Source organism: Castanea sativa, chromosome 5 (assembly GCF_040712315.1).
Source record: "Castanea sativa cultivar Marrone di Chiusa Pesio chromosome 5, ASM4071231v1".
NCBI classification, from domain to species: Eukaryota; Viridiplantae; Streptophyta; class Magnoliopsida; order Fagales; family Fagaceae; genus Castanea; species Castanea sativa.
This window is the reverse complement of record NC_134017.1, coordinates 79,918,336-79,931,553: the sequence shown is the minus strand read 5'-3', so window position 1 is coordinate 79,931,553 and position 13,218 is coordinate 79,918,336.

Sequence of the window (13,218 nt, the reverse complement as noted above, 5' to 3'; positions counted from 1 at the left end):
TGCATTAAAGGTAACTAAGAGAATGTCTTAATTTCAACATTCACATGGGCTAATGGCTTTAATTTCAACTTGATGGAGACATGCCGTGTAGGGTACCCCAGATCGCATTTCCAAATTCCATGTCTCAAGTAATAATTAGATGAACATGCTGTTTTGGTTAAGAAATGAATATTGAGAAGTGAGAAAAGACAAAATTTGTGGAGTGCATAGATTTTCTATAATTTTAATATATTTTACTTTACATATAGTATTTTATTATTATTATTTTTTTTAAGAGAGTTTCAACCTATAGTGTTCGCTTCTGATGATATTGATTTGTTAAGACACCAATCGGTTTTTGGTGTAATTGGAGGTTGAATCCCGGATTTCTTATTCAACCATCATAGACTTTACTATTTGAGCTAATTGGAAGCCACCATATCTCATATATTGTTCTACTTGAAATATTGATTTGTATGATTTAAAGTGCTTTTATACGCTGACAGAGCTACCATTTGATTTTAGCAAGGGATAAATTTTTCAAAAACATATGTGTGCACTCTAACACTAACACACACAAACATATGGGTAAAATTCCTTGACATCCCCTAAAATGTACTAGTCATACTAACACTCCCTGAACTTTTATTCTAACCAACATAGTAAATAAATTTTAATAATATAACAGATAGATTTCCTTAACTTTAATTTTAGCCAATTTAGTACATAAACTTTGGTACTCTAACAAATAGACCCCCCCCCCCTAAACTTTTATGCAATTGCAATAATTGTCCTTCATTTTCATTTCTTTTTTAATGATTTGGTGCAGATAGAAGTTAAAGTGTGGCAGGAAAAAATAGGTAAGGAGGTCTTATTGCTATTAGATCAAAGTTTATATACTAAATTGGCAAAAAAAGAAGTTAATAGGGTCTATTTGCCACAATATCGAAGTTTATGTACTATAAAATAAAATAAAATTCATGTGTTATATATTTTTTGTAAGAAAACTCAAAAATATATAATATCTATAATTTTTTCTAATCGTTAAGTTTAAGACTTAAGTGTCACAATTTTATTCCTAATATGCCACCTTTATTGTCAATATTTCCCATTCTCCTATAATTCTTAGGTTGATTGAAAACTTAACTTCATTACAATTTGAATTTCCCCATTACGATTTGAATTTCTATATCCAATCAAACCCTTTCAAGTTTATAAATTTTCCATTTTTCTTGGCGTAGTCAAACAAACTCAAACTTATTTTCCACTCACCCCCCACCCGCCCCCTTCTTTTTTGTCACTGCAGTCATTTGAAGTTTGTTGTAATTCCTGTGTAGAAATTCGCAAAGCATATCGAAAAGAAAGATTTGGCACTGGACCAGATTTGTTTGCATGAAAGCTTATCTTTCAATATTTATCTTGAATCTAACAATAAAAGGGAAAAGAAAGAATTAAACTGCTTTAGGCTTGTGTATAGGAGATCCTTATCCGTCACATTTATATTCTTGGTACCTTATATTTTGAAAAAGGTGACTCACCTCTAGCAATTGGGGCATCTAATTTTTTTTTCCTTTTTTTTTAATATCAAAAACATTATAGTTCAACAGACACTTTTAATGCCACTTTTTGGTGTTTTAAAAGATGACGTTCAATAGTTCAAATTCTCCTTTCTCAATTATCAATTTTTTTAAAAAAAAAATTAAATATAAATGATTTAAATGAATTTTAACTGCATTGATTAGGAGAAAAAGCCCTTATTATAATTTAGGCTAAAATATAAAACTCACCCTCTAAGTTTTACCATAATTCATTTCAATCCTCTCACTTTGATTTGGTTCAATTTAGTTCTCTAAGTTTCAAAAGCGTTCAATTAAGACCTTAGTTAACATTCTGTTAAGTTGTCCATTAACTCTCATTAAAATTGAGTTTGTTTTGGTCCATTCACAATATTTAATTAATAACATTATTATTATATTATTTCTTTTGAAAAAGAAGATAGAATTTCATTTTAAAAAGTAAGAAAAGACTAAACCAAGATGCCTGTACCCAGCAACTACCTCCAGGCTCCAGCCAAGAAAAATTGAAACCTCGACACCACATGGTCACACTCTAAATTCTCAATCCATTCCCCTAGTGCCAATAATATCTGATAAATTAAAATCTTTAAGAGTTTGGAACTATTATTAGAAGATACTAGTCAATAATCCAAGAACTTAAAGGTGATCTTGTTTAAAAATTGAATTGTTAAGAAATATACTTTCGAATTAGGGACTCTTATTTCTGCAATGACAGAGACTGAGTAGGCCTACATCCTTATTATTTCCTTCAACTTTCATTAACTACCTAAACAATTTGAATTAGAGTCAGTCAGTGCATTTATATTTTTTGCAATAGGACAACGTTAATTATATATATGCAGTAAAGATATGGTAGAAGTGCATTAGTTTCCACATTGGCTTGGATTAGTATGTTTTAATTTACACATAATTTTCTATTTGGTATAATTCTTTCTTTTTTACTTTAAATATAACGTTTTTATTGGAATAATTTTTTTAATTTTAAAATTATTTTTGCAATATAAAACTGTGACTGTTTTATGCTTATGAGCGCAGTAATCCAAGCCTCATGTAAATAAAGGGAAATTATATTTTACCCACTTGTGATTTGTCCAAAAAACGCTTTGCCTACCTGTAGTTTAAAATTGACATTTTACCCACCGGAGGTAAGCTTAATTTGTTTGTTTCCAGTTCCCCATCTTTTTTAAAAAATGGGGGTAATTTTGTGTATTTACAACCCTTTTATGTCTCTCTCCTCTCAAAATAAGGGTAAATTTGGAATAATTATTAGACCTTTTCCGTTTGCATTTCCTTGCTCAAAGCATCCAATTTCCAATACATTGAAGGTAAAAACTAAAGAGATTGTCTTAATTTTCACATTCACATGGATTGGTAGCTTCAATTTTAACTTTGATGGTGACATGCCGTTTAGCTTACTCCAAATTTGCATTTTCAAGTTTGAGTAATAACAATAGAAAAAGTTAAAAGATGCCTTAAGCATGTTGGTTTAGAAAATATTTTTATAAACTATTTATGAAAGAAAGAAAAAAGAAACTAATTTATAGGAAAATATCAAAACTTTACTAAAATAGTCCATTAACGAATGCCCTAAGAAAATCTGTTAAGTGGATCCTTAAATATATAAACAAGAAAATTGTATCTTAGCAATAATAAATAGTAAAGAAAATAAAAGAAGATAAAAATTTGCGGAGTGTAGATAGCTGCTGTCCTAATAAATTTTACTTTTGCCCCAAGAGTGGAGATACAAAAATTTTTTTGAGGTTTTTTTTTTTTTTTTTTTTTTTTGATGGTTAGATGGAAACTAAGCACAATTTATGTAAATACAGTAAATTTATATTATTATGTAATTATCTTTAAATTTTATTAATTATACACAATTTTATGTAGGAGAATAAATTTTTTACCAAACAATTTTTTTTTTAAAAAAATCCCTATTTAATCTTTTTTATTTCATTTTTGAAAGATAATAATAATATTTTTTTATAGATATTTTTCCTCTATTTACTTTCAATTTCCTTGCGTGCGCACGCATATATATATATATATATATATATATATTAGTTTATATATATAAGGAAAAAAATTAGCTTCAAATTGCGTTGGAGTCATCTTTAAAAATAAAAAAAAAAATCACAAAAATGGACTTATGGTTCAATGCTGTATTTCAACGTTAACGTGATATGGAATAATGCATTAAAGGTAACTAAGAGAATGTCTTAATTTCAACATTCACATGGGTTGATGGTTTTAATTTCAACTTGATGGAGACTTGCCATGTAGGGTTTCACAGATCGCATTTCCAAATTCCATGTCTCAAGTAATAATGAGATGAACATGCTGTTTTGGTTAAGAAATGAATATTGAGAAGAGAGAAAAGATAAAAATTTGTGGGGTGCACAGATTTTCTGTAATTCTAATATATTTTACTTTACATATAGTGTTTACTTTTTATTTTTAAGAGAGTTTCAACATTAGGCGTTCGTTCTAATGATAAACACCAATTGATTTTTTATGTAATTAAGGATTGAACCCTAAATTTCTTATTCAACCATTAGAGATTTTATCAGTTGAGTTAATTACTGAAACCCACCATATCTCATGTAGTTTTCTACTTAGAATATTGATTTATACGATTTAAATTGCTTTTATATGCTAATGGAGCTACCATATGATTTTAGAGGGGAATAAATTTTTCATATACATGTGTGCACTCTAACACACACACACATATGAGTAAAATTCATTGACATCCCCTAAACCGTACTAGTTAACTTACACTTTGTGAACTTTTATTCTAACCAACTTAGAAAATAAATTTTAATAATATAACAGATAGATTTCCTTAACTTTAATTTTAGCCAATTTACCTTCTCAAAAAAAAAAAAAAAATTAGCCAATTTAGTACATAAACTTTGGTACTCTAACAAATAGACCCCCCCACCCCAAACTTTTACGCAGTTGCAATAAGAATCCTTCATTTTCATTTCTTTTTTAATGATTTGGTGCAAAAGGAAGCTAAAGTGGCGGGGAAAAATAGGTAAGGAGGTCTTATTTCTATTATATCAAATTTTAAATACAAAATTAGCAACCAAAAAAAAAACAAAAAATATAACGGGGTCTATTTGCCACTGTATCGAAGTTTATGTACTATGAAATAAAATAAAATTCATGAGTTATATTTTTTTTTAAGAAAACTCAAAAAGATATAATCTCTATCATTTTTTTTAATTGTTAAGGTTTTTTTTTAGTTGTTTCTTACATGACGAATGAACTAGTTTTAAATGTTTTTTTTTTTTTTCAAATTCAAATTTCCACTTATAGATAAAACAACTTTTAGTAGTTACATAGATACAAAGTACAATTTATGTAAATTTCTATTATATGTAATTATCCCCCAAATTTGATTAGTTATACAAAAATTTTATAAAGGAGAATAAATTATAACATAAAAATTTTGAAATCTTATTAATTTTTTTTTTCATTTTACTTTTCAATCATAACAATAATGGTTTTTATTAGCCTTTAAACAACATTAATATAATAGGATTAGTTTTCTTTCAACTTTTGAAACGAATTTAACTTATAAAAGATATAATAGTGTATTGATTATAATTATTATATAAAAAAGTATATCACCAAAAATTCAAAAAAGGAGATAATAGCGTATTGATCATAATTATCAGCATTAATTTCCAGAAATGGCATATTAATAATGTCCTGGTGAATTCCATATTGGCAAAGCATTATGTCAATGGACAGTTCACCATCATAAAATGAACATGTGAAGCGGTGGAATAGGCGTTTTGATGAAAACAGTGAGGTATTGTCCCAGAAAGGAAGTTGCTGGAGAGATCCATTAAGTTTATTAAGATCAATTGACAAAGTTGAGTTGGAATTGTGCCACTCAAACAACAGATGTCCACTGCCTTTATTATTAGACAAGTCTAAAATCTGCAATTGGAAGTAACCTGTTAGCAATTCCTTTGGTACTTCTTTTGAAGGGTGAGGTTTGGGTCCAATGTCCAGCTGTACTGGATCGGTTGAGATTATAATACTTCTCTACTTTTAAACACATGTCACCATTTTAACGGATTTAGTATACCACATGCATTGAACCTAAGCTTCACCCTCTTTTGAAAAGTTGTTAAGATAGGTTCAAGTACCCATGAACAAGTTATTATTAAGAGCAACAAATTCTAGCCTTGTATTCCCTATAATAACATTTACCATGTCAAACCTTTATTATAATAAAGGTGGCAACCTCAGAAATTCTACTCTCTCTTTCATTTTAGTCCAATTCACTCCTAATTAACCTCAGAAATCCAATCAATGTCGGAAAAATGGAGAACAATATTATGGGGAGTAAGCTGTAAAGGTGGTACTTTGGAGAATTGCGAGTCAAGTCAATGGCGGGAAAGAAAATTACACTAATTCAAGGCATCTTCTTGGAGCATTTTAGTCCAATTTACTCTCAGGTAATTTAGTTAGCATTCAGACCGCATTCGATTATATATACTCAGTTGTACTAGTTGTTCATGTCGTTTAAGCATAATTCAAAGTCATCCACTTGGTATTTGGAGCATTTTAATATTAAAAAATTATTTAAATGAATTAATTAAAAAAAGGTTGATAATTTTTTTTTTTGAGAATTAGAATAAGTGAGAGTTTAATGTGGTAAATAATTCTAAAGTGAGTTTATCCTAGCTGAGAAATTACCTAATTAAACTAGGCAATAGTTTAGACCCCTAAAGTAACAATTTAGGCCAAGTACATGATTAACCAATTGAACTAAGCACAGATAATACGCCTTTAATGACCGCCACGCACTCTTGGTGCAGTGGTCACTTCACAAGTATAAAAGCTTGTGGGGTGTGAGGGACAAAGGTCAGGGTTTAAGGGCCCGTTTGGTTTAAAAGTTACCATCACTCAATTTTCATCACTCATCACTTATAACTTATCACTTAAAATACCTCAATTTCTCAAACACCCTTGTTTGGTAGCTTAACTCAGTTCTACGTTACTTTGTTTCAAAAAAAAAACACACACACAAAAGTGAAGATATGCGGCTGGGCATGCGTGGGCTTTGTTTCAAAAAAAAAAAAAAAAAAGCCCCAAAGTCCAACATTGCGGCTCCAACTTAGATTTAATTACAAAAATGCCATTGAAAACTGAGTTATAAAAACTAAAAACACCTAAAATATGTTTTCAATTTCCATAACTCATAACTTAAAAATCAAAGAATTGAGTTATGGAAACAATGGGTGAAAACTAAACCAAACAAAAAATTTTGTATGGGTCTCATGTGTTTTGATAACTCAGTTATGAGTTTTGGATCATATCACTCAAAATACCCCTAAACCAAACAGGCTCTAAGTCTCCAGGAGGGAGCTTCATACACATATACATTTAGATTAGGCTAGAGTAGAATTCTATCTTGTATTAAAAAAAAAAAGCCTTGAATGTATAATAAGAAAATTAAATTAAATAAGTAATAAAGCTTTAAGTAAAGAGAAATAAATCTAAGATATAAAACACCAAATGTGTTTTCGAATAAAAAAAACTTAAGTACCAAGTGTAAATATCTTCTCATGACTAGCTGCCAAAACAATCTACTAAGTATGGATAGTTGCAATATAGAATACACACATATAATTATTTATAAACTAATATGTTTTGTCTATTATTCTAAAAAATAATATTGAACAGTTTGACTTGAGGATCCCAATAATTTGGGTTCAACAAAAATAATCTTGGCCCCCCAAACATAACCCTTAATCCCTTAAAAAAAAAACTCAAAAAACAATAATAAAACTTAGCCCAAACAACAACAAGATTAGGACAGACAACCAAAAAAGAACAAATATTCAATAAAAAGTTCATTCAAAAGCAATTAAGTATAGATACTAACTATTGTGATTGGAAAAGATAATTATTATCCCATCCTATAGTTGGTATAAGTTCAGAAAAAACTTCCATAATAACTCCATTATATCTAAAATTAAAAGAGAGAAATTTATAAAATGCAACCTAATATATATATATATATATATATATATATATATATATATATATATATATATAATATGCTTAATTAAAACAAATATTTTTTCCTGCAAAAAATAAGATTAAAAAGTAAGGTACACTAATAAAGCATAATCTATGCACAACCAGTGTACACTAATAAAGCACATATAATTTATTTTGAGTATTTAAATTTTTTGACGGGGTATTTTTTTTTCTAAATGTCAAGAACATTATAGTTCAACAAGTACTTTCTGATGGTACTTTTTGATGTTTCTAAAAAAAGATATTCAAGAGTTCAAATTCTCCCTCCCAATTATCAATTTTTTAAATAAAATAAAAATGATTTAAATGATTTTTTCTTTTTTATTTAAACAAGAAGAATTTAGAGTTTATGTATATATTAAAAAAAAAAACTGCAATGATTAGGAGAAAGTGTTTTTTTTTTTCTTCTTAATTTTCACTAGGAATTGAGGAAGTGATAGGTTGAACAAATTGCTAGATGATACAACAGAGTCACACTATGAATTCTCAACCCACTCCCCTTGTGCCAATAATATCTGAAAAATTATATATAAAAACATGTGCCTCACATACTTTCGCATCACAATGGAAACTTGCATTGTAGAGAACGAATGTGTGTGAAAGACTTAAAAGGTAAATGCAAGACTAGACTCAGCATTTGACAATGAATTTAAAGTTGTTAGGACTCTAATGAGTCTAATTCCACATTGACATGATTAGAGCTAAATATAAATATATATATATTATATTATTGCCTTGCGGAAAACAACCAATGCAATATTATTAAAAGTAACTAAGAAAATTTCTAAATTTCCAAATTCACATTAATTGGTATAATTTAAACTTTGATGGAGACATGCTCCTTTGCGTACTCCAAATTGCATTTTCAAGTCTCTAAGTAATAATTTAATGAACAAGGATTATTGAATCTCAACAAAAATGAACGAGAAGTGAAGTAAAGTAAATAAATATAAAAAAAAAAAACAAATTTACAAAAATTTAGATGAACAACTCCCATATGAACAAGAAATTCATTAAAAAAACTAAAAATTTCTGCTTTTGAACAAGTTAAAAGAATAGATTTTAAATAATAAAAAAATTAATTTATTAAATTTAAATATATAAAATGCCTCAATCCAAACATCCCTTAAAGCCTCAAAATTCCTTGGGCCGCTCCTTAGTGGGAAAGTGGTGGAAAAGGTTCATGGAAAACAAAGCTTTATACTCCTACCATAGAAGTATAATATTGAATCTAGTCACCGGTGAAAAAGAGGTTAAGAATGTAAATGCTTTGTTAGATTATGAACAAACATAATATAACTTTTAGGATATTGAATTATCATGATTTCACAACCACACAAATTAATTATAAAGTTTACCTTGATCCATCGCTGAAATTTTCTTAAGATCAAGTCTTAGTATAAAACGCACTTAATTCTTATAGAATTGGTTTCTCTCTTGACCCTCTTTTCTCTTTAACTATTCAGTATATGTGATGAATACTTGAATGTTTCTTTTTTAGGTAGAGAGAGAGGACCAAATTCCTTAGAGTTACTTAGGAAACTTACTTTTTCATTAACCAATAGTTTAAAGACATGTAACATTTTATTAGACCATAACATATATGGAGTTATTAAATAATGGATACGTTATCAAATGAGACAATCTATTTTTACAAACAAAAGTTACAAGAGACAAATGTAGTAGGTAGGACTTAATTCGGCGTTTAATATTGAGTGATTGCATCAAGTGACGCCGAAAAAGTAAAAAGAACAATGTATGGAGAAAGAATGGAAGTATGGTAGGGTTGGAGTATTACTTTCCATCCATTTTAATTTAGTTTACTCTTACGTTTGAGTGACGTTTACATTTGTGTTTGGATTTGATTTAAAAGCAAGAGATTCGAAGAATAATTATTAGTTTAAAAGTATAAATTTTTTCCTATAAATTAATTTAATAATATATGATAATGTGAGCTTTGAATTTTTTTTCAAATAAGATCCATATTATGAATTTAAAATGACATTTTTATAAACCTAATGATTTCAAGTTCACATGATAATAATAATATTTTAAACTATGACAGAGACATGCCGTTTGGCGTACTTCAAATTGTATTTTCAAGTCTCAGTTAATAATTCAATGAACAAGGATTATTGAATCTCAACAAACATAAATGATAAGTGAAGTAAAATAAAATAAAATCTGCATATTTTAATTTTACTTAAAATATAAAATTATATTTGGAATTTATAATTGGTGACATGGTCTAATTTCAAATGCTTATGAAGAACTAGCCTCATCATTGTACTTAGTGCGTGCAATAAGGGTTTTTTTTTTTTTTTTTTGTGTCTAGTGTCATAATTTTTCATTCATTTCAATTTTTATATTATGATACAATTAAAAAAAAAAAAAACTTTATAGCTCTCATTTAGAGAGATTATACTGTTTAGATTAAAAAAAAAGTTAAACTATTTTTCAAAATGGACTGTGAATTTTTTTATTATTTAAATTTTAGATAAGTTTGTTTAAAAGGCATAGATCAGTAGAAGAGTGTTATATTTTGTAGGTATTTTAAGTGGAGTTGGAGATACATTTTTACCGGGTTGTCCTTAAGTTTTGTCCTTATTAAATATCGAATTTAAAGGTATTTCTGAATTATATAAAAATCCAGTTTAAAGAGGAGAATCCTCTTATAAATAATATTGATTAAACTTTGACTGTTTATGCTATGAGTGCAATGACTGTATTAATTAGTGTCGTGTTACCCAAATAAGTTGATAGCTAGCTTTGGTTAAACCACACTTTTTTGGTGCTGTTGAATACAATTTTGGAATTTCTAGTGATCAAGCGAGTGATAAAAGTTATTATTTGATTTACTTTTCTGCATTGAATAAGGGTATAGAATAAATTATTATGATCTTTGAATATATATATATATATATATATATATATATATATATATATATATAAATTATTCTGATCTTTGATTTTTGTGGTTTCAATGTCTGGGTTAATTACAGATCTCTGTCTCTCTCTCTCTCTGTCTCTCTCTCTCTCTCTCTCTCTCTCTCTCTCTCTCTCTCTCTCTCTATATATATATATATATATATATATATATATATATATATATATATATATATATATATATATATATATATATATTGTGAAACTCGTTACGCAAGCTTCAGTTGAGGAAGACTAAAAAAGAATCCAAACTTGAAAACGATGTCGTGCCACTTATTATATACACGACGTGGTTTCACATAAGCTTATTAAATTTATTGGATTTAGATGATACTCTATCTCTTGGATTTATTGCTCATTTTGCTTCTATCAATTAAGTTTGTTTTCCTTTTGATATCAAGATAGAGTGACTTCTGAGAATAAAATGAGTTGTGAAATTTCACATAACACCGACAGTTGTAAATTTTCATGAATGTGAGTAATAATAAGCAATGCCATTGGTGGCTAAGGATAAAGAAAAGTGGGTCTTTGCCTTTTTGCAGTTATTAGGGAACAAAAATCAGGCTGGTGGTCGGAGGTTCAAGTGAACAAACTTAGGACCAGATTTTGTTACAAGAATATTCATCCTATTGGTTTTACTCAGATAATACAGTAGATTTTTATTTTGTAAAGACCAAAGTCAACTCTGTTGCTCTCTGATTGTTGGTTTAAGGAATTCAATGCAATCTTTGGTTGTTCTTGATTTTACCCTTATGCAACATCTAGAAGGCCTAGCTAGCAAAGTAGGGAAGAAGAGGACTTAATTTGAAGGATAGGCCTTTCACTTCCCTCAAAACGCCTAATATTTCATTCTCTCAAAAGCCATCAAATGTTGAAATGTTGCACAGCCTTCCAAAAATCTATAGTTTGATGCCTGTCAAAACTCAAAAGCACCCTACCAAGCTGCAAACATATCCATAACCCTATGTGGCATTGCCCATTATAGTCCAAACATACAGCATGCCATTGACCACAGCTTATATGCTATTGGACAATAAACAAGAAAATGACCCACTTAACTCTAATTTCTGTAATGACAAAAATTGAGTTGGCCTACATCCATAGTCAGTAGTCATTTCATTTATATTTTCTGTTAAGTGCCACATAAACTTGTCACATGTGCTTAGTTTATCTAATAAAATAATGTCACGTCATTTTCATTATATTACATGGCATTATTTTATTGAACGAATTAAATGCGCATGACAGCATTACAAGCTAGCTTGTGTGTCATGTAACTGAAAATATGGACGGATGGGCTACTAATGCAAATAGAATTTAACGTCAATGGATAAAATTCAAATTTAGAAACTTTTAGGATGTAAAATTTAAAAACCCTCAAATTTTAGGAGTATAATTGCACTATTACCATGCACAAAAACAAAATGTGCATATTTTGCTTTAAACATAACGTTCTATTTCAAAACATTGTTGTAATTTAAATGCTTTTGTAATATTAGACCGACTTTTTATGCCTAGAAGAGCGGTGATTGTATCAGTGTCCTGTTAGGCACAATTGGTATTGTTGAATAAAAAATTTCTTACTTGCCTTAAAAATGATTTTTAAAAAGTTGATAAATGAAATCATGTGTCATACACAAAGGGGGAGCACTAAGGAATTAACAGGGGAACATTTCGTGTTTATTGATCAGTGACTAGTAAATTGCTTGAATTTTAGGTATCCATGCCAATGTTTTAGACTTAATTATCTTACAAGTACTTAAAAGAACTATGATAGCTAGTAATATCCAATGCAATAGAACGTATTGTAATATTTACATAGAAACGGCACTATTTCACAGTCAGCGAGTAGTGACCATTGCTCAAGAGTATAAACTTCAAACAACAAAATGATGTCGTGTGGCTCATGCCACTTAATGTTCACAAAATCCTATTAAAGCTCATGAAGCATGCGACACCGTGTTAAGATGGGAATTGGGGATTTATTGGGTAGCTGGTTTCGAGGTCAGCTAGGCCTCCAGAATAGAGAGAAAGGAAAGACAAGGAATAAAGAAAAAGAAAGATTGCATTGAAAATACACTTTGATTGCTTGCCCACTATACAACTCATTGGTCTCTTATACAACACCAAGACAGTTGTCAATAACCATCAGTCCCTAACTAACTCTAACTGACTTACACAGTTACCAACTAACTCTAATGTACCTCACGTATGGACACTTAGTCACGCATACAACTAGCACACTATCACAGCCAACTAGTCACTGCTGCATCATAGCTCTGCATCACAGCCCGCTGCACTGCATCACTGCACCCCTCTCTGCATCACAGCTTGCATTGTATCACAGCACCAACCCCCTCTTAGTAAACAACATACAACCCAACACCCCCTCCTTATTAAACCACATACCACTATGCCTAACACACCGCTTTTATAACCCAATCGTATTAACGAAGCATAGTTAAACAATGCCTTTGCAATAATAGCTCTTAGACAGTAACAGAACCCGTTTAGGCAGTTATGAGTTGCATAGAGGGTAATTTAATAGTTTAATTGATTCCACTTTTTAAGCTCACAGTCCATTATTCATCAACATATATATAAAGTTCGTTACAATAAGAGTTCTCAGATATTGAGAAAGCCACCATAG